The sequence below is a fragment of the Macaca thibetana genome, chromosome 8 (genome assembly GCF_024542745.1).
Source record: "Macaca thibetana thibetana isolate TM-01 chromosome 8, ASM2454274v1, whole genome shotgun sequence".
Taxonomy (NCBI): domain Eukaryota; kingdom Metazoa; phylum Chordata; class Mammalia; order Primates; family Cercopithecidae; genus Macaca; species Macaca thibetana.
In genome coordinates, this window is record NC_065585.1 from 123,966,714 (window position 1) to 123,989,800 (window position 23,087).

The following is a 23,087-nucleotide window of genomic DNA, read 5'->3' on the forward strand; positions in this document are numbered from 1 at the left end:
ACCCAAGGTCAGGAGTTTGAGGCCAGCCTGGCCAACATGGTGAAACCCCTTCTTTACTAAAAATACAAAAATTAGCTGGGTGTGGTGGTACACCTATAATCCTTGCTACTCAGGAGGCTGAGGCACAAGAATTACTTGAACCTGGGAGGCGGAGGTTGCAGTGAGTGATCATGCCACTGCACTCCAGCCTGGGCAACAGAGTGAGACTCTGTCTCAAAGAAAAAAAAAAAAAGATATTAGATTAACTGAAATTTTCTTGGTCTCCTTCCTTCATGAACTCAAGATGACTGCTGCAACTCCAGCCATCATTTCTGTCTCGATGGCATAAGAGGGAAGGGTGAAAGGTCAGAAAGGTACCTGCAAGCTGAACAAGCTCTCTTTAAATTCCTTCCTGGAAACCCCACCTAAGGAATTCCACTGACATTTCATTGGCTCTCCCTGTTTTCAATGGATATTGGGAAAGGTAATTTCTCCAGAAACTTTGCCCCCCTCAAAAACACAAGTGTTGTTACTAAGAAAAAGGGAAAGATGGATATGAGATGGGAAATAGGGGCCACTGCCACACTGCAGGAAAGTGACCTCAAGGGTTTCAAAGCATTTTATAGAGGTTGATTGCCTTCTCCTGGACAGACAGATTTTGGTGGTCTATTTGTTTCATTTTTAGAATATATTAAGTTTTTGCCTTTAAGAAGTTTGTTCAAGAAAGGAAGGACAATTACAGAAAGACATTAGGAACATAGAATGTTTGAAGTTCAATCAATTGTAGGTGTAGGGATAGAGGGAGAGTCTTGGTTTGCACTCACAGACAGCCCCATGGGTCATGCACTGAGTCCTCCCTTATTAATGGTGAGGAAGACTGTTTGAGTCATATGGTCTGTATCCTTTCTATCATATTTCCGTCTATAGCTACTTTGTCAATAATATAAAAACACCTTAGTACCATCATGAGAGGCACAAAAGGAAGGTTGTTAGCCCGATTTTGTAGATAAGGAAGATCACTGGGCCAGGTTTATTCATAAGGAAGGACACCATGACAACACATTACAATGACTTCCTAACCACAAGTCAGAGTCAAAGTTGAAAGCAAACCTGTGAATGCTGTCTAGGAAGATCACACACCCGGAAGTAGGAGGTTTAGTTTTTAGGCCCAGGTCTGCAGTAAACAATTTATATTACTAAAAAAACCCCCAAAAAAACCAAAAAAACTGACTTAGCATCGTTGTGCCTTATTTCTTATTTTAAAATGGGACCCAGTTTTTTGTTTTTTGTTTTTTTTTGAGGCAGTCTCACTCTGTGGCCCAAGCTGGAGTGCAGTGGTGTGATCTCGGCTTACTGCAACCTCCGCTTCCTGGGTTCAAGCGATTCTCCTGCCTCAGCCTCCTGAGTAGCTGGGACTACAGGCACCTGCCACCATGCCCAGCTAAGTTTTGTATTTTTTGGTAGAGATGGGGTTTCACCATGTTGGCCAGGCTGGTCTCAAACTCCTGACCTCGTGATCTGCCCCCTCTTCGGCCTCCCAAAGTACTGGGATTACAGGCGAGAGCCACTGCACCCAGCCCCTAAGTTCTTTTAAAAATTTTGATGAAATACACTGAACATAAAATTTACAGTGTTAACAGTGTTTAAGTGTACAATTCAGTGGCGGTAGGTAGATTCACATTCTTTTGTAACCATCACTGCCATCCATTTCTAGAACTCTTCATCTTGCAAAATTGAAGCTGTACCCACTAAACAAGAGCTCCCTGTTCCTCATTAGCCGTCGCCTGGCAACTGCAATTCTACTTTCTAGCCCGATGGACCTGACTATGTCAGGGACCTCAGATGAGTGGCATCATATAATAGTTGCCCTTTAGTGATGGGCTTATTTTACTCAGCATAATATCCTCCTGGTTCATTTGTGTTACAGCCTGTTTCCGAATTTCCTTCCTTTTTAAGGCTGAATAATACTCCACTTCATTGTTAGAGCATTTTGTGTACCTGTTCATTTGTTGATGGACATTCGGGTTGTTTCCACATTTTGGCTGTTGCAGATAATGCTACTATGAACATGGGTGTACAGAAATCTCTTTGAGATCCTGCTTTCGATTCTTCTGGGTATACACTTGGCCCTGTGGGTTGTGCATCTGCAGATTCAACCAACTGTGAACTGAAAATATTTGGAAAAAGAAACAAGAAAAATAACAATGCATCATGAAAAAACTAAAAAGAAAAAACGAGGCTGGGCGTGGTGGCTCATGTCTGTAGTCCCAACATGGGAGGCCAAGGCAGGCAGATTGCTTGAGTTTGAGACCAGACTGGTAACATAGTGAGACCTCATCTCAAAAAAACAAAAACAAACAAAACAAAACAAAAAAACAACAACAAAAAAGAAAAAACAATACAGTGCAACAACTATTTACATAGCCTTTACATTGCGCCAGGTATTATAAGTAATCTAGAAATGATTTAAAGAATAAGGGAGGATGGGGGCCGGGCGCGTTGGCTCACGCCTGTAATCCCAGCACTTTCGGAGGCCGAGGCGGGCAGATCACAAGGTCAGGAGATTGAGACCATCCTGGCTAACACAGTGAAACCCCGTCTCTACTAAAAATACAAAAATTAGCCTGGCATGGTGGTGGGCGCCTGTAGTCGTAGCTACTTGGAAGGCTGAGGCAGCAGAATTGCCTGAACCCGGGAGGCGGAGCTTGCAGTGAGCTGAGATAGCGCCACTGCACTCCAGCATGGGTGAGAGAGCAAGACTCCGTCTCAAAAAAAAAAAAAAAAAAAAAAAAAAAAAAAAAAGGGAGGATGTTCCTAGGTCACATGCAAATCCTATGGCATTTTATAGAAGAGACTTGTGCAATCAAGGATTTTGGTATCTGTGGGGAGTCCTAGAACCAGTCCCCCATAGATAATGAGGGATGACTGTATACTTAGAAGTGAAATTGCTGGATCATATGGTAAATCAATGAGTATTTTTTTTGTGGGATATCCATTTCATTTCCATAGCAGCTACACCATTTTGCATTCCTGCTCAGTGATTCAAAAGAATTCCAATTTCTCAACATCTTTCCTAACATTTGTTATTTTCTGCTTTTAAAAAAATAGTAGCCATCATACTAAGTGTGAGATACATAGGGAAGTTTTAAAGCAGTATCTGTAGTGCCTCCAGATTAACTTCTTTGAGAATCATTGCTCCTCTTCTTAATTCACTGCTCCTCTGCTTAATTCGTATGCCTTCTTGGGCAAGTTATCTTAGCCTGTGAGCCTCCATGTCCTCGTCTGCACAATGTAAATGTCTGCAAAAAAGGATTGTTATGGGTATTAATGAGATAGTAGCTTGTGCTATGTGCTTATTCAAGTATCAATTTTATTTTCCCATACAAGCAAAAGCATGATCAAGTGTGCATTGTATCCACAGTTAATATTCTCAGTGTTCATAGCTGTTGGTTTCCTCCCATATCCTAACCCCAAACACAATGTTTCCAAAGTGTGTGGTGGAAAGAGCATTAGTTCTGGGGCCAGAAGGCAAGGAACTGAAATCCAGCTTTCTGACTTTCTGGTTGAGGCACCTTGGAAAATTTTCTTATTTTTAAAAAAATCTGTATGAAGGGCATATCAAGGGGACCTCATGGGACTGGTTTGTCCAGTGACTTTTCTCTGCTTCCCCAGCAGACTTCTCACTTCCCATTTACTCTTCAGCCCCTGCAGTGGCGCTTCCATGAGTACCACTGTTACCCTTCTCACCATGACTCTCTAATTGACAAATCCGAGGATGCACTTACTTGACTTTTTGGCAGCATTTCAGTGTTTACTTCTCTATTTTTGATCTTCCTCCTTGCTTCCTGGGACACCATGTCCTTCCCCTTTCGATAACTGTCTTTCGCTATCATATTTCTCACCCTCTTCTAATTCACCTTACCCTCTCTGGTTGGGACGTTACCCACCACCTCTCTCTGATGACTTTCCAGTCTCTATCTCTAGGCCTCTTTTTCTGAATTCCAGAGTCCTCTTTACCACTGCCTCCTGAGCTCCTTCAAGCCCACATGTCCCACAGTGAACTCGTTGCTTCTGACCCTGCTTGGTCCCAGCAAGGGCCCTGAAGCAGCTGGACCCGCAGCGTGGAGCTTGCCAGGTGCCTTGTACAGGAGAGCTCTGGGCTACTCACTCCCTCACTAGCACTTGGTCCGGTCTCTAGATTTTCCCAGCCATTTATCTTGCTTTTCTTCTGTTTTGGCTCTGCCTGGCCCTGGGATTTGGTGCCCAGTCATCTTACAAGGGGAATGGCCAGACCTTTCCCCGGGTGATAATGTGACTCATGGTTCTATCTGGACATTCTCCCTGAACAGTCCCATGCTGTTCTTCTGCCTGAATTTGCATCATGGTGATCAGCTCCACTGTTCCTCGTCTGCCAAAGCCATAGGCCTGGGTGTCATTCTGGACTCCTTGACTCTTGCTTGCAACCCTCAGTTCAGGGTTACTAAGATCATGAAACTGCCTCTATGGCTCCCAAGTGCTCACCTCTGCCATGTCTTCACTACCATTTTTCCTTTTCATGGTTGTCCTCTCTCTCCATTGCTATTGCCTCTTATTTGATCTCTTTGTCTCCATCCTTGCCTCTTTCTGGCCATCCTCCACTCTCCTGCTAAATCTGGCAATGCTCTCACCTACTTGAAACTCACACTTCCCGTTCTTATGGGAATAAAGGAGAAATTCCTGTGGATGACACACTCAGGCCCTCTGCCATCTGTCCTTACTATCTTTACCTCCTGCCTTGCAACCCCTCACATGTCACTTTTGAGCTACACCAAATCACGTGGGGTTGCTTTTCATGCTAGTATTCATTGGCATGCACTGTTTTCTGCCTGGGAGGCTCTGCCTGTACTTTGTCTTTCTGGGAAATGCCCACTCAGTGTTTAAGATTCAGCACCATCTAAGCTTTCTCTGTAGCAGTGAGAACAGCGAACGCTGTATGTGGTTCCTGTGTACTGGCCACCGTTCTAGATGCCCCACGTGAACTTGTGTGCTGAATCCTCGCAACAACCCTGTACTGTACCTGTAGGTAGGCACCATTACTATCCCTCTCATTTAACAGTTTGGAAACTGAGGCATAGAGAGGCTGAATGTCTTGCTCGGAGTCACACAGCTAGCAAGTAGCAAGCTGGGGTCTGAAACTGGGGATCCCCATTCTAGAGTTTGGGTTCCTAACCACTGTGGCAACTGTGGTTTTTCAGCCACAGGTGGCTGCTTCCTCCTTGCACTTCCCTGCCCCCACCTCTCTTTATGTACAACTCCATCGTGGCGTTTCGTACGCCCTGTTCCAATTACGTATTAAATGTTGTTCTCTCCTGCTACACAGTGAACCCCTGGAGGGCAGGCCTGCCTTTAATTCATGCTTATATCCCTGGAACGAAGAGTTGGTTGTTTTCAGTGTGCGTGACTTAAAAAAATATGACACACATTATCTTCCTTTACTGTAAGATACTACAGTGGTGTTTGGGGCAAATTGCATAAAATGTAAGTTGGATTGGGGACACAATCTTTTTTACATTGTCAGGTTCCCAAGTCTTTATGGCAGTAACCTAGACTGCTAGATGTCTAATTATTCATGATGTCCTGGAGAAAGGCAGAATTCAGCCATAGCCATAAGCATTCCTGCCTATATAATTTTTTTTTTTTTAAAGACGGTTTGTAGGAATATGTCTTCATATATGCTTTTGCTACTGGCCTTTAAAGTCTTTAAAAATTTATATTCAGAGTGTTTTCCTGTTCATTTTTTATTTGATTAAGAAAGAACTATAAATAAACCTTAACAATACCATCGTTTTTCATGAACTCTGATGGCTTTGTGATAGGATGAAAGCTTGTGTAGTGTAGTGTTTGATTTTTTTTCTTCCTCACATGTTGCGTTGGTTCATTTAGAAATAATACAAAATTTCCTGCAGTGAAGGAGAAAGCTTTTGACTCCACAGATTCTTAAAGAACATGTGCATTACATCATGTGAAAGCTTGGTAACTTTTGGAATCTTTTCTAAATTACCCACGTTCCTTTGTGTTGACATTGTTGCTTTTCTCAATCTCTGCCCCAATTTGCAGTGCAGCCTCTAAAACCATGTTAGAAATCTAAACTCCGTGTTTTTATTCATCATGCTTTAACTTTACTTTGAATTAAAATATGCATTTCTTAGGTTATTTTCCTGGAGTCAGTTGGAGCATTTTAGGCTTAGAAGGGATATTTGACATTATTTAGTTCATCTTCCTTATTATAGAAGGAAGAAGTTGAGACCAGGAGAGAGGTTGTGACATGTACTCTGGCCACACAGCTAATTAGTGGCAGAGTTAAGATAAGACCCAGGATGAGACCCACAGGCTAAAATTTGCTATTTGAGTTATTTCCCCCTCACAGGCTTTCAGAAATGAAACCATCCAGAAACGCATGGGGAGACCTAAGAAAAGGCCAAGTTTTATTTTTTTAATTAAGGTCTTACAATTCAAATTATTTCCGATTCTGCAGAAGCTTGAAATTAAGTCAGTGGTTTTAGGAAAATAATAACAAGGCACTGTGAAAATACATTGAATTTCACATTGATGTGAAATTATACAGGGAGATTTTGTTGGAGCTTAACATTATTGTGAACAATGTTGGGGGCTATTCGAATACTAGAATCTCTCAGCATCCAAATACAAAGTGAGCAGAGGAAGAGTGAGCTATAGACGGGGGGCCTGTGCTGGCCCATGACCCCTCAGCATCTGTCTCCAGGACTTGTTGAATGGAAAGAGTCTGGGCTGTGTTGCAGACACGGGGCCTCTGTGTGCCATCTTTGCTGAACAGGCAGCCTGGAACAAACTTTCGGGGACCTTATGCATTAGTGCATTGGATCATTTTAGAAAATAACCTGCAATATTGGGCGTGTTTCTTTTCTTTCTTCTTTTTATTAAAGTGCTTTACCTTCAGGTAGCTGCCTGCATTTCCTTAAGGGCAAACTGGGAATAGCTGAGCAACTAAAGAAGGGCTCAGAAGCCCTGATTAAGGTAGTTGATCAATTCTAGAAGTTTATTTAGCATTTAAGGGAACCCATGCCCTTTCGTATTCTAGAAGACCTCATGAGCACTAACTGAATATTTCCAAAAGCGGTAGCGCAGTTTGCAACATGTATAAATATAGTGCACGTAGGCTTAGGAAAGCCGTGGTGGTTGCCAGTCCTGGCTCAAATCCTGTCAGCAACAATGCGATCTTCATTATGTGCAACTGTCTCTGTTTTGCTTAACTTTTTAACTTTTCGAAAAATTAATTAAAGGAGTTGAGCTTTCTAAGGTTGGTTGTTAAGGATAATTCAACAATTTATTTTGGAACGCGAGACTTGAAATGAGGGCAAATCTCTCTACAGAACAAGAAGCATCCGGGGAGGACTGTCATTATACTGTACTTACTACACTTATGTGGGTAGCTGCCAAAAGCATAATCATTTTCTGGAACACTGTGTTCTCGCTTTGGTTTGTACATCTGTTGTATCTTTGTAGCCAAAAGGAAGTGGAAAGTTGTGAAAATATCAGGTGAGTTTGGGCCAGTTAGTGATTTCAAGTTACAAACTTCCTTTTGCCTGATTAACTTAACTATTCACTTAATGTTATATGGTTGCTCCAGGAAACATTTTTAAATAGGAAATATGTACTGAGATCCTCAGAGTTTGTGTAAACTTCTTATGGCAAAAACCGTAATTACTTTTGCACCAACCTAATAGTTACCGAGTTCAAGAAGGGGATGGTAGCAGATACTAGTGGAGACTAGCTTGTCCTGAGAGAGCTGGAGTTAGGTGAGTATTGAGTCTGGGTGGTCAGGGCTTGGGCTGGTGTGTGTGAGAGTACAGTTGCATGAACTAGTGTCAAAACTGGTTGATCACAAATAGGTAAAAACTAAAGCTCTGCATGTGAACAGGGGCTCCCCGTAGACAGATCCAGAGAAAATCTTGGATCGGGAGCTGAGTCAGTGGGTGGGCATCAGGTAAGGTGTGATCAAGATTGAAGACATGAGTGGAGGCTGCATTAGTCATGGCCCATGCAATATAATAGGAGCACTTTAATATAAATACTTAGTCACAAAGATCTTTAGAAGATGTGAAAAGCCAAATAGGGGTGATAAACTCACCCAGATATTAACAATAGCAGGAAACCGTTACTATGACAAAGGCTAGTAGAACAGAGAGAGAGGATGGTGGCACCACAGGTGAAGAAATGGAATCTGTATGGGGGTATTCAGAAGCACCTGGGACTGTAGAGGGAACGTCTGTCTGCTGGGAGTTGGAATTATGGAGAAGAAAAAGCCACTACTGGAGATACCACCCCAAGCAGAGAAAGGAAGGGGAGGAGATTCTCCGGCTTCTTGCTCTCATCGTCTAGTCTGCCACTTAAACCCAGCTGCAGCCAGTTGGCAAATGAGCTTGGAAAAGGTAGTTTGCAGGTGAAGGGTAGGGAATGGGTCAAAGAGCAAATAGGCAAATGACTGGCACATAGGCATAAGGCTGGGTCAGGGATGGAGCGAGACTCCTGGCAGGTGTGCTGATGGGGGCTGATGGCCTCATGGATTTCACCTGGGTAGCAGGGCTAGCCTGCAAGAATGTTGAAGGCCTCAGAGAATCAGATGCATTGCATTTTCCCAGGCTTCCGCCTGTGCCCTCATCTTCCCGAGAGCCCTTCCTGTGCCAGGTGACAGTGCTTATTCTCCAGCCTGTTGGACGCTCAGCTAGATTCAGGGGAGGATAAGGATCTAGGCACTTGTTGTTAGATTTCTATTGCCACGTGAAATCTCAGCAGCTAGACTTTTGACCAGAGCTTCACAAAACCCTCTTTAAATTGTTGAAACTTTTTGGGTGAAAGATGGAAAATTCCATTACCATGAATATAAAATAAAGTTCTGTATAAAAAAAAGCTCATTTTCTGCCTTTATGTCCTGGATGGCCACAGAAGCAACAGCCTTGTGAGTTAGTCACATAAATTCACAGCCACAAATGAGGACGTCTTCTGTTCCTTGTCCCCCTTCCTGTTACTGGATAAAGAAAAATGATCATTTGCTTCCTCCCATCATCATCATCACCATTTATCTCTCTTGCCATGAGCATAGACATTGAACACACCAACTAGAACATTGTGTTATCTGCATTGCAGAGAAGGCAGGAGCTATTTGTTACACTGGTAACTATGCTTTAAGACAGTAGCTCAGTGGTTTTCCAACTTTAGAAGGGCGTAAAACATTGCACGAGGCTCTCCCAGCCCCTGAAGTCCTCCCACTCCGTTTTTGTTTTAGCAGGTGATATGGTTTGGCTGTGTCCTCACCTAAATCTCATCTCTAATTGTAATCCCTATAATCCCTGTGTGTGGAGGGAGGGACCAGGTGGGAGGTGATTGGATCATGGGGGTGGATCCTCCATACTGTTCTCGTGATAGTGAGTGAGTTCTCAGAATATCTGATGGTTTTCTAAAGCAGTTTTCCCTACTCTTGCTTGCTCTTCCTCTTCTGCTACTTTGCGAAGAAGTATGTGTTTGCTTTCCCTTCTGCCATGATTCTAAGTTTCCTGAGGTCTCCCTAGTCCTGAAGAACCGTGAGTCAATTAAACCTCTTTTCTTTAGAAACTACCTGGTCTTAGGCAGTTCTTTGTAGCAGTGTGAAAACGGTCTAATACAGTAGGTCTGAGTTGGGACTGGAGAAGTGCATTTCTCACAGATTTCCAGATGGTGCTGTTGCTGTTAGCCCAGTGACACACTTGGAGAATCACTACTTCAGTGTGTGGTGCTTACAGTGTTCCAGACAGGTATAGTTAGCTCTATCTTACAGCAGAGGTGCTGAGGTTTAAAGAGGCCAAGTCACTAGTTCCCAGCCACATGGTTAGGAAGCAGGCATGGGATGTCACTGCTTGGGTCAGCGGTCGATGTCCCCTAGGCCATCTGTGCATGAAAGTCAAGCCTGGCACATTGTCAGTACTGTGGAGCTGCAGGACTGGGTGCTGCCCCCCTCAGTGGGCCAGACTGTTAACCACCTGAGGAATTAATTGGTCTAACGGGTCTAGTGATTTTCTTAAATTCTTTTCTAATGAGAAAGCAACTGGTGGTTTTTGTTTTGTATTGTTTTGTTTTTTAAGAAATTGGGCCGTGTTTGATTAGTAGTATTTTCCCTTTTGGTCCAAATTAGCCTGCTAGCTGAGGCTGACTGTGTTATCAAAAGCAGTGAGATCTAGAAGCCCTGCTCAGCAGCATTGGGAGGAGACCTGTGCACTGTTGGCTGAACTCTATGGGGAACCTCCCAGGAGCCCAGCTTGACCCCTTGCTCACCGCCTGCAGCCTAGGGCGTTACCCCCACACTCAGCCCTATCTGTGTTCTCCTTAGGGTGTGGCCTCTTGCCTGGCATTTCATTTTATAAGCCACGGAGACTTTTACTTTCGTTTTACTTTTTTTCTTTGAGAGAAGGTCTCACTCTGTTGTCCAGGCTTGAGTGCGGTGGTGGAATTGTCACTCACTGCAGCCTTGAACTCCTGGATTCAAGCAGTCTTCTTCTCTCGGCCTTCCTAAGTGCTGGCATTACAGACATGACCCACAGTGCCCAGTGCCATGGAGATTTTTAATAAGGCAGTCTTTGTTAAAGGTTGCGATGGTCATTGCCAGTGACCTTCACAGAGTAGTGAAATCTTTTCCTTATCCCTGGTCTCAGACATCTTATCAACAAACTCTAATTTCCCAAATTACCCATTGAGCAAAACAGTCCTTAGGAAGACCTAGGCTTGGAGGATACAACGGGTGGGATAACACACCCCCTCCTTCCATGCCGAGTTTCAATCACATATTATTAAATCAGAGTATCATTGCTCCATCTGCAAACTGCAAATGTGAATTCCAGCCATGTATTTTTAAACAGCTCTATTATGATCAAGCAAATTTGAACCTCTCATGTAGTTAATTACAAGTGGGCTTTGGTTATAGAGGAAAAAAAAGTCTGTTTTATATATGGTTTCTATTTTTTCATTTTTGGTAAGCTGTACTCAAACTCTGAGTTAGGAGAAAGATGAGCTATTTTACTAGTTAATAGTTCAATATATCACACTTGTGGTAGCTTCTGTCATTTTTTTTTTTTTTTTTAGCAGAAACAGAGCGTTAAGGCCCAAAGTAGAGATAACTATGTCGTGGGAGCAGGATGATATTAGAAACATTGATACATTTATAATAGTATAGAGAATTAATTTGGATAATGAAAATTTTAAAATAGCATTACTTGGCTATAAATGCAGTTAATATTGCCTTCTGGAAGGAAAAGAGGTAAAATTATATTTTCTGTTACTTTAGCAATTGATTTCAAAAATATTCATGTATTAATTGCCCACTCAATATTAGGAAATGTATTAGAATATAACTGCTTTGAATCTTTCCAAAAAAGTTTTATCCAGATTCTAATAAATGTATACATCCAGTTGTCTCTACAATATAGTGTTTTATTTGATGAGTTCTGTTAAAATTTCAACACATTTCGTTTAAAGTTCTAATGATTAGTGATTCATGGACTGGGCATCATTTCATCTAAACATGTAGAAAAGGGACTCTTATCAGGCACTGGCAGTTGATTTTTATAAGGCGGCTTGAGCAGGAACAAGAAAACAGAATAGTGCAAAACAGCAGCTTGTTAATATCAGGTTACTCTACGTCACTTTCCTTGTAAGAGTTAAAGCACGGGGGACTTCTTTATGCTAAAACTTGCCTGTTGCGGGATTTAACCAGCATCTCTCCACCTGATTTCTCAGGTCAGATAAATAGCTTAGTTTTGGTTTGGTGACGTGGAACTTTAGCATGAGTGACTCTATATTGGCCAGATCTGTTGGAGCCTAGAGCAGGAACTCAGTCTAAATGAATGGCCTCCTATAAATCTTAACAGTTTACTATGTAGAAAATTCTCACCATCTTTCTCGTAGAATTTTTAAGCAGAAGCCAGAATCTTTTATACTCCTGTATATCAGTTTATTGCTGTATAGCAAACCTCTTCAAAACAGTGGCTCAAAACGACAGTCAGGTATTGAGTTCAGAAATAGGCAACTTGGGCATGGCTTGGTATGGAAGGTTTGCGTTCCATGCGGTGTCAGCTGGGACCGTTCAGGGGGCTGGAGAATCCACTTCCAAGATGGCTTCTCAAAAGGCTGTTGACTGGAGCTCAGTTGGGGTCCAGGGCTGGGGTCCTGGTTCCTCTCCAAATGGCCCTCTTCATGTAGGAGACTTCATGGGCTGCCTGGAATTGGTCAGACCATGGTAGCTGGGTTCTCAGAGGGATTGTTCCAGGAGAACTGGGTGGAGAACTATAATACAGTCTTTTATGACTTAGTCTTGGAAGGCACATGGCATCGCTTCTGCTGTGCTCTACTCGTTGGCCCAGATTGCAGCACAGGGGGCAATAGGAGATAGATTAAGAGGAGAATAAACTATTTTGATATGTTTTAAAACTGCCATACTCCATTAGAAGCCTTTCATTAACATTTACCCTAGCCAGACTGTGGCTTCTAAATGAAAGATTGATGACTTGTTGCTAAGGTGAGACCACTCTCTTATCCATAATTACATGGACACGCATGACTGCACGTCCAGATAGGAATCAATGAGCAGTGTTCATTATCTTCGGACCATGGTGGATGTGGAGGAGCTTGGCAAGGGCAGTTCTGTTGGGATGGTAGGAATGGAAGTCAGACTACTGGGAACAATTGGGAGATGATGATGATGTGGAAGCAGCAGGTGTAGACGATGTTCTCAGAATGCTTAGCTGAGACAAGGGAGAGGGATACAGTGGGCTGAGAGAGCTTTCATATTCTTTTCTATTTTATCAGCTTTTTCTTTTTCTTTTTTTTTAAATAAAGATGACAGAATAGGGTGAAGGGTAGGAGCCAATATAAAGTATAAGGTGGCATTGTTTCTATCATGTATGTGACATGATTTCTAGGTTTTAAGTGCAGGGGTCGTGGCACAGCACATATACAATGGACACTGGTTAAACATTTGCTTTAGAACAAAGGAATTCCACCTGTACAAAAATGTCACTTAGCAGTTGCCCACCACCTGTGTGACCTCTTTCCTTCCCCTTCAGGGTGTGGCCCCTCATCTACCATTTTGTTTTACATTAGACCAAGGAGATTTTTTTTTTTTTTTACAAAATCAGTCTCCCATGTGGATGGATGCTGCAGCAACCGTGGTGACGTCCCTATAGGTACGAATTGTTCTCCTCACCCCGATCTTGAAGATGTCACCAATCAACTCGATCTATTTCCCTAAATTACCCCTTGAAGAAGGCAGCCCATAGGAAGACACAGGGCTTCAGAAGGCCCCACTGATGTCTCCAGGCACCAAATATTGATTTAGTCAGAGTTGTTCACTCTGGGGGTGTCGACTGGCCGTGCGTAAAATGGGAAATGAACACCTACTTCAGAGGGATGTTCTGAGATGAGGGCTGTGAGATTGATGACTCCTGTAAAGCCCTTTCTAAATGGTGAATTGTACCTTGCAAACCACAACACGGATGTGAGAAACTGATTATTAGTCGTCCTGTAGGTCAGTGTGGCTGTTTACGTTTTATCAGAAACTTAATTCTTTTTCCTCTGAGGGTCATATAGTATCTGCTTCAGTCACTTTTCCATTTATTGACTTCTCCAAGAAATTGGCTTGGAAGTGTCAGGCATTGAAAAATTGCAATAATTTTTGCTTCATGATCTACAGTTGTAATAGACACAGTAATAATAGTACTATCTTTATGTAGTCTTTTTCTTTCTTAAGAGTAAAGACCAGTAAAGACTAAAGTTGATAATAGGGGGGTGGAATTTCATTTCTGGAGCTGCATGTCTTTAAAAGTCAAATTTTCTCTGACACAAGAGAGACGGTTGATATTTCAGGAATTAATCATATTAGTATGGTAATGGCCCGAGGCATACAATATGGAGAGAGTAACATAATCCAGTTTATAGTTTGTGCTAATTAACTTCTATATGAAAATAACTTCCATTGTAGTTAATTTCATTTTTCTTAGTAATTTGCATCATGTCTGTACAGCATTGTACACAGATTTTTGTGATATTCATGTATATATTTTAGTGAGGCACCTCTTTTGGAGCAGCTATACTCTTTTTCTGAAGCAAAACCTCTGATAGGGTCAGAGGATGAGACATTGATTACCTCAGTTTTTCTACCTAGCAGAGGAAGTGTGTCTGTTTAAGTGATCATAGATAGAGATTGATTGTTAAATGTCTTGCTGAGGAATCTGTCAGAGGTTGGGTAGGATACCCAACTAGAGTAAAAGCTTATTGGTGGTTTTGAGGCCTCAATGATGTATTGACTGCATTCTGGTAGAACAAATATCACAAATACACTGTCATACTGTGCACTTTTTTTTGCAGTTCTTAATGCAAACAGGCCTCAAGACTGTGAATAGATCCAAACCGCAATCATAACATTGAAGTTATATAGGGCATTTTGAAAAACAGATCTCTGTTGCTTGCGTTTCCTAGCATATGGGCTTTTGTATTCTGTACGATTTTGTCCTGATGGAAAGCTCTGTGCCAAGTTTGAGAGGGAGACGTTGTTAAACTGTTGGCCATGGAGTCAGAGAAGGGAGAGAGATGTGACTCGCCGGAAGTCCTATCTCTAGTCCGGCAACCGTGATGACTCCGTGACATCGCCTGTTACTTTCCCAGGGCAGTTACAGGGTGGATGGTATCCATCTCTGGGGTTGTTATATTTTTGAATGTTCCCTTCTGAGGTTGTTAAATTTCTGAATGTTCCCTCCCTGTCCAGCTTGTGTTCTTTTATCCTATCTAGGCACAAGGGAGAAGTGGTGAAAAGCTCCAGTCTGCCGAGGAATTGAAGTTCTATGCGGCCAATGTTTATGCACAGTGGAGTTTGTTTTTGGTTTGCTATTATTTCAGTTCCTGGGACTTGCCTTTTATGGGTAGTCTTGGTGGGAGGCAGGTATTGGCTCTGGCTAGGCACAGACATACCTCCCAGGACAGCCAGCTGGGTGCATTTCCCTGGAACTTTGAACCTGAAGTGAGCAGTGCAAAGAGGAAAGCCTGTTAGACTGTGTTGGTGGCTGTGGCAGCAAGACTCCTGTTGCTCCTGAGACCTGGTGGGTTTCCTTGAACCCCCTGAATGCTGTCTCCTGTGGATAAAGTAAGAGTGAGTTTTTGCTATTCTTCTAGTGTTTTCTACGTTGGTAAATGTTGAGTCCATCCCTTGTTATCAAGAATCCTGGCTGACACGGAGACCACCCTGTGTGTCCCCTGCATGACCATTTGTTTCTGACTCTATGGCTCTGCTTTTGGCGTGTCCTTGTCAGTCCCCTGGCTGGAGAGCAAAGCAGAACCCTGAAGTTACATCTCCATCAGCCAAGGTCGATTCACTGGAGAAAAAGAATTAATTGTGTTCTTGACTGGTCCGTGTAGTCATTTCTGTAAGGGCAGCTATCGCTGTAATCTTCCTGCTTGAGGAACACGTCACGGTCCACCAAGAGTGTGTGTGTATGCGATTGTTGCCATACATGAGTGTGGGTGGATAGCACTACCCAAGTTTTACAAGGTGATCGGATGGCCTCAATGAAGTCAAGTCATTTGCCCGAGGTTGTATGGCTGTTAACTAGCAGAAGCAGAATTTTAACTCAAGCCTCCTGACTCCGAAACCATCTCTACGCACTCCTTCTCGTTGGTATGTCGAGGTTAGCCTGGTGGCAAAATGCCGTTCCTTGAAATACCTGCCTGCCAGAGTCAGAAAATGAATGATGACCTAGAAGCAGGATCTGTACTGAGGGAGGGACCATCCTTCCATCTCGTCTGAATCCATCAGGGGCACCTTCAGCCCATAACAGCATGAGAACCCAGCTCTCAAAATCATATTAAAGTTGATGGTTCAGGGCACTGTACTTTGAAACTGTTCCTTTTAAAGAACCATGTAACACTAATTTAAAAACTAGTTAATGCTAATTAGGAGCATCCTCAAATAATTTTTTTGTTTTATTTGTTTCTTGTCTTGTCTTCGAGGCAGGGTCATGCTCTGTCTCCCAGGCTGGAGTGCGGTGTTGAAATCGTGACTCAGTGCAGCCTCTAGCAATCCTCTCATCTCATCCTCCTGATTAGCTGGGACTGCAGGCACATGCCACCCCACCCAGCTCATTTTCGTAGAGACAGGGTTTTGCCATGTTGCCCAGAGTGGTGTCAAACTCCTGGGCTGAAGGGACATACCTGCCTTATGTGCTCATTGCTGGTAAGTTAGAAAATAGAAATAAGAAGTGAAGAAAAGACTCCCATTATCTTGCCAACTGGGAATAAGCACTTTAACATATTTGTTCATGCCTTCTTTCTGTTAGTTTTTATTGCCATGTATTCAGTACTGTTCTTAGCATTTTTGCATACCTGATCTCATCATGCTGTCCCAAGTTCAAATTTTGAAGTTTGTACTATTTACCGTAGTCATAAATGCACCTGTTACAAATGTATAGTTATTTAATGAGAACTTAGCAAGAGAGATTGACGGCAGAATCTGTGGGCACTGTTAAAGCAGATAGTGTGGGAACAGGGATGGATCCAGGTTTTGAGGAGCTTGAAATTGACAGTTTTTTTTTTTAAAAGAAAGCATATAACATGGATATGAAATTAGGTGCCAAAGTAAATATTTACTTAGAATGAGAAAAGTGAACAAATGACTGACACTTTGGAGATTCAGGTTCTTTTTTTCTTCTGAACTCTTTTCAGTCAGTTGGCCAGAAAGGCTTACATGGAGAGGCTTCCTGATCCGAACCTGGCTTTTCCTCCCTCTCCAGAACTCTGCATTCCCAGGGGCAGTACAGGGAGGGGCCCTGCTGTTTAAGCTTCTTCAACCTCCCAGGAAGAGTGGGAGGTAGGGTGGCTGGATACCTTCAGGGAGCAAACCCTGGGTCCCAGGGGAGTGGGGAGGGGAGGAGGCATCTCTTTAGTTTTTCTCTTTGGAACTGAGAGCCCTGGTGTTATGGGGAGTTACCCCAGCAGGAGTGAGACAATTCCTATCCCACTACAAGATACTATAAATACTGGTATTTTATTCTCATAATCTGATGTTTATTTTTATTAGGTCTGCAGTCTCATTTGGTGAATGTTTTGGAGCAGAGATACAATTATTTTACAAATCTTAACCCATTGCTTCGATACCTTAGTCAATGAATGTACCTTTTCCCATTGATTCAAAATGCCACCTTTACCATATATTAAATTATTTATTCTTAGATCTGTTTCAGGATTTTCTGTTCTCTTGCATTGATCTGCCTATCTGTTGCTAGGTTATTACTGAATCATTGAGCTTTATTATGTATTTTTTTTATTTTTTTGAGATGGAGTCAAGTTCTCTTGGCTGGACTAGAGTGCAATGGCACTATCTCTGCTCAGTGCAATCTCCGCCTCCCAGGCTCACGCAATTCTCCCGCCTCAGCCTCCCTCGTGGCTGGAATTGAAGGCATGCACCACCATACCTGGCTAATTTTTATATTTTTGGTACAGATGCGGTTTCACCATGTTGTGGATGTTGGTTTTGAACTCCTGACCTCAGGTGATCCACTTGACTCGGCTTCCTAAAGTGCTGGGATTACAGGCGTGAGCCACCACGCCTGGCCTTACTATGTATTTTCATATTTGGTAGAATGTGGTATTACCATCTTTCCCTCAAAAGCTTTTCCTTAAAAAAAAAAAAATACTTCCTTGACTTTTCTTATGTTTATTACTCTATGAAAGCTTAAGAATCATTTTTTGCCAAGCTGTAGAAAAAAGCCTTTTGGGACTTAATTAGAGTAATATTCATTTTAGATTAATTTTGAAAGACTCCAGATCTATATAATAAATTGCTTTCCAGGTGTATGGTCTGTCTATTCCATTTTCCTTTCATGTGCTTGGTATGTTTTTATGTGTTTTTGGCAAATTTTTAATCAGTTCTAGGTAGTTATTTTTAATATCTGTTACAAAAGGGACTGTAGAGCCCTCTTCCACCATCTTTTCTAACTGGCTGCTGTTGGTGTGTAGAAAGGCTTTTTTTTTTTTTTTTTTTTTTTTTTTTTTTTTTTTTTGAGACGGAGTCTCGCTCTGTCACCCGGGCTGGAGTACAGTGGCCGGATCTCAGCTCACTGCAAGCTCCGCCTAGAACTTGACACCTTACCAAACGCTTAGTAATTCTAATGGTTTTTCAATTTTCAGAGCTTTATTACCTTGCTTATACTTTCTGAAACCCATTTTTAGAGTCTTTTCTGATGACCAAGATCCTGATAAAACGCCGTGACAACTGGCCTCCAGGCTGTGGGAAGTGGCAAGGGTCATGTGGCGACGGGCGGGCTTCCCAATCACAGGGATCGTGGCTGAGCAAAGCAGAGTAAAGGTGACGCCGCACAGACCTTGTAGAATTTTACACATCGTGGAAAAGGCTGACCAAGTGTGAATTCTGTAGCACAGATTCAACTGCAGCACAGATCAAATCCTATCCCTGATCTGACATTTCATTCCATCATGTCCTGTGATCGCACATAGCTGCCTATCTGTTCCCCTGTCCATCCTGTCTGGCAGTGGCAAATCACGGTCCCCAGGGTCATTTAAAGGGATGGTGTATTCAGGGTGAACTCGTTCTACCTGCTCTTCAGTGTATGAAGGAATGCAGCAAACTGAACTAGCAATGGATAAGCATAGGTGCTTGGGATTTCACAAATGGTCATGGGGTTGCTTGACAGTGGTCTGCGGTTGGACTGATGAGGGCTGCTGACTGCAGTGTAGTGGCCCTGAATGCAGAAAAGAATAGTGTTATCTGTGCTGGCCGGAAGGGCTGCTTAAAACCAGACCTCAAACTTTGGCAGACGGGCTTGTCCCGGGATCCGCAGCCTTGCTCAGGCTGTGCGGTGGTGTGGCCCCAGATCACACAGAGGTGAGTAACCCAAGACTTGCGTCAGTGCCTTCCTTGTGGCTTTGACTGTTGTTTCCTGAATATTTTACACAATCTGTGGGCTCTGAAGTCCCAGTGTACATCAGTGAGTGCTCTCCTTAGGTGGAAACCGTGGGAGTAGAGTACTGAAAACAAAGACCGGGAAAGACCCTAAGTCGCTGGGCAGGGGTGACGACAGGCGTCCTCTTTTTGATCTCGTGTGTGGGTGAGTGGCAGAGGCAAGTTGCCTTTATTGGGTGTGAAATTTGCGGGAACTTTCTGTTTGGGGAGTGCTGGGAGCTGTTTTATTTCTAATTAAGAAGAGCCCTGGGAAGGGAAGTCAGTGAGCTTGCGAACTCATTAGCAAACACTCTGATTAGACCTTCTGGGCACATTGCCTAGTGGCCCAAAGCAGGGAGAGGAGAGACAGGCCCGCTCCTAACACTTGCTGGATCGGGGGCAGGAGTACAAACAGAGGCTCACATTCCATGTGTCTAAGTAGCTGTTTCCAAGTTCTAACTCAAGATCTCTCAAAATCAGGTCCTGTGCTGCCATCTTGGTAAATAAACACAACCTTCCCAACAGCCTGGAAGCCAGACTCCTATGTAGAATTCTCACACTCCTCCAGTTTCTTTGCCAAAATCTTTCTACGGTAGGGGTAGACATCCCTGGCCACAGGTCCCAAGTCTGTCTACACCCCTGCAGACAACTTCTCCTGTGCAGACTGGTGAAGTGCTTCACCTTTCAGAAAATGGACGCGGACAGGTAAAGCAGAAGGCCCCAGGGAGATCTGAGTGTGACCCAGAAGGTGGGGTGGTGTCCAGGTGAGCATGTCTTGGGGGCCCTGTGAACTCCGCCTCATGACATGATGTGGCTAGAGAAGGTGAGCAGTGCCTTCTGAGCATGGTGCCCAGGGCATGGGCCCAGACTCTGGCTCAGCCTGACATTCCCAGGGCAGGGGACAGAGACGGGAGGAGTTGAGGAAGCTAGTGGGAACTTGGAGCCACATCCAGGCCAGATGAGGTGCTGGAAGGGCAGAGGTTAGGCACTTCAAGCGTAGGAACCCTTGGACATACCAAATGATGGTTTTAGAAACGTCCATTTGTTACTTCTGGATTTGGGCAGTAGGCCTGCAGATGTACCACTTAGCTGATGCAGACCCAGGAGACTTGTCTTAAACCTGCTCTGACCTCTCCTCCCAGGTCCCTAGGTCCCCAGTTCTTTTAATGTTGTGCTGGTGGTGACAGAAGTCTGCTGTGATGGAGCCAGCAATGGGGTTGGGGGCACAAAGGACAGATGCACCATTTCCCCATTGCCTCTCTCTCCCGCTGCTTTTGTGGATCTGCTGGTCTGCTTCTCATTCTTTGCCTCAACCTCTTGGACCCATTCAATTCCTGTCCAGAAGGCAGGAATACTGTTTCCATTCTTACTTTAGGTTCCTTTCCTTGCTGTGAATTTCTTCCCACTGCTTGGTCTCGGTGGCTTGGCAGGGGCAGTGGGGGCTTTGCAGGGAGGTGGGACGTGCTTTCCCAGCATCCAATGAGCTGCTAGGACGCTGTTATAGGAGTAAGGTCGTCCCTTCGTATCATCAGGGGATTGGTTCCAGGAGTTTTGTGAATACTGAAATCTGGATGCTCAAGTCCCTCATATAACGTGGAGTAGTATTTGCATGTAACCTACACATGTCCTCTTGTGTACAGTCTATACAGTTTTCATCAACAATGAAATAGCAGTTTTCATCAACAATGGACCATATACACAAGGCTGTGGTCCCATAAGATAATGGGGCATGCATAGAAACCTGACATGGCTCTAGAGAGTGGAGTTGCAGATCAAGTAGGAAGAATGGTTGATATTCAGTAATGGTGCTGGAATGATATTTTTCCACATGACAAAATATACATAAATAAAAATCGAATACCACGTAGGTTTGTGTGAGTGCTTTCTGATCACACAGTGATGAAATTGCATAATGACACATTTCTCAGACCGTATCACAGTAGTTCGGTGACACATGACTACTTTAAATCGTCTCTTAGATTACTTGTAATACCTAATACACTGTAAGAGCTATGTAAATAGTTGTTATACTATATTTTAAATTTGCACTATCCTCTCTTTTTTGGGGGATGGGGGAGCAGGGTATAGATTCTTGCTTTGTTGCCCAGGCTGGAGTGCAGTGGTATGATCTCTGCTGACTGCAACCTCTACCTCCTGGGTTCATGTGATTCTCTTGCGTCAGTCTCCCAGGTCGCTGGGATTACAGGCACATGCCACCACACCTGGCTAGTTGTATTTTTAGTACAGACAGGGTTTTGCCATGTTGGCCAAGCTGGTCTGGAACTCCTGACCTCAAGTCATCCACCTGCCTCAGCCTTCCAGCGTGCTGGGATTACAGACATGAGCCACCATTCCAGGCCTATATTTGCACTATTTTTAATTTTTATTTTTCCAAATATTTTTGATCTGTGGTTGAGTCCATGGATGGAGAGCCCATGGATACAGGGGGCCAAGTATACTATATTTAGGTAGTTTACAAGTGAAATAGGCTTTTGGAGGTTGACATAGAAATCTATAATAACATTATTCCTGTGGGGAAGTGTATTTCCAATTTCAAGCAACTAATTTGTAAGTAAACTTTCAAAACTAAAGTTTGTTGTGGCTATTTTTAGAATTCTGCCACTGGAAGGGTGCTGTGTCCATGAGAACCTGTAAATGAATTGAATCTACTCTAAGCCGGGATGTAGGTCCCCTTCCAGCTCGGAAGGTCTATGAATTGAGTGCACATTCCTCGTTTTTACAGCGTAGGAAATTGAGATCAGAGAGTGCGAAGTTATTTCTGTAAAGCCAAAGGTAAAGTCTTTCCGGGACTCGGGCTTCCTCTTCCAACCTCTTGTACGTCAGAACCTAAGAGTGGCGTTTTCATAACCCAAGGAGTTTGGGCACCTGCACCTGTTTGTGGGTAGCTGGCACATACTGATGGCACATGACTGCCTTGAGTCACAGCAGGTGGTGCTTGGACCTTCCTGTGTGCACAGAATGAAAGGCTATTTGAAGAATAGAGAGTATCCTAGCTTTCTAAAGGTGGCTACAGGGGTATTTGATCAGCATTGTCAGCATCCTGTTTCAGTACCTTAAAATGAGATTGATCTGTATATGGGTTAAATTGTTGGAATTCTTTATTTTGTGTGTGTGTGTGTGTGTGTGTGTGTGTTTTGAGGTGGGATCTCCCTCTGTTGCCCAGGCTGGAGTACAGTGGCACAATCATGGCTCATTGTAGCCTCGACCTCCCTGAGCTCAAGCCAGTTCTCCCATCTCAGCCTCCGAAGTAGCTAGGACTACAGGTGCACATCACCACACCCCACTGATTTTTGTATTTTGTTTGTAGAGATGGGGTTTTACCATGTTGCCCAGGCTGGCCTCGAACTCCTGAGATCAAGCGATCCACGTGCCTCGGCCTCCCAAAGTGCTGGGATTACAGGTGTGAGCCACCGCACCCGAGAGGAAGTTTCTTACAGCTTTGCTGCTGTCTTGAATTTCCTTACCTTTAAGAAGAGTTCCTGTACATAGAATAATTATGAAAGTTTTTCAAGACGTTATGAAAATTTTCTACAGTATTGATTGCATAATGTTTGTAAGATTGTTTCCTTATCCACAGAATAGGGATAATGATACCTCCTACTTAATCTTTATGTCAGGATTACTTGATGTGAGAGGAGACAGTCTAGCTCCCAGCACAGGGGATGGCCGTTAGTGAGTAACCACTAATTGTATTGGTTTCTATTATTGTTGTAGTTATTGTCATTATAATGAGGGCTTTCTGGTCTTCCCTGATTGGTGTCACTTACCGGGTCTTCCTGTCCTTTTGGATGCCTCCTCCCTCATTTGGACATACTTCCGATTACTCCAGAGGGATCTGTTTCGTATGCTGAAGCTCTCCCCTTCATGGGTCAAAACATATAGAATTTCTGCTTTGTAAAAAAGATTCCTAAGATTTTGATTTGTTATATTGCAGGATCTAGTTGTGATTCCTCTCTGCTGCCTTGAGGTCCCACCAGTGATGACTTTATTGTTGACATTTCCCTTTACACCGTTTGTCTTGGACTTTCTTCTCTGCTTAATGAGCTGGGGACACAGGGACATTCCTGGAGCCTATTTACATTTCCTATCACGTGCCTGA

General features: G+C 43.4%; 2 protein-coding genes across 8 annotated transcripts in view; one reads left to right on the forward strand and one right to left on the reverse strand.

Annotated features, from left to right (window-relative positions):
• The window catches only part of ATP6V1B2 (ATPase H+ transporting V1 subunit B2), a 531,364-nt gene that overhangs the window by 504,097 nt on the left and 4,180 nt on the right, over nt 1–23,087 (reverse strand). The gene's annotated exons all lie outside the window — the stretch shown is intronic.
• The window catches only part of CSGALNACT1 (chondroitin sulfate N-acetylgalactosaminyltransferase 1), a 360,764-nt gene that overhangs the window by 56,823 nt on the left and 280,854 nt on the right, over nt 1–23,087 (forward strand). Inside the window, exon 1 of one of the 7 annotated variants that reach the window (XM_050801859.1) lies at nt 2,775–9,575. The exons of 5 other annotated variants lie outside the window; for them this stretch is intronic. The gene's annotated coding sequence lies outside the window, so the exon portion shown is untranslated. Of the gene's footprint in view, nt 1–2,774; nt 9,576–18,078; nt 19,134–23,087 lie in introns of those variants that run through there. One more of the 7 variants, XM_050801860.1, reaches the window with a different exon arrangement.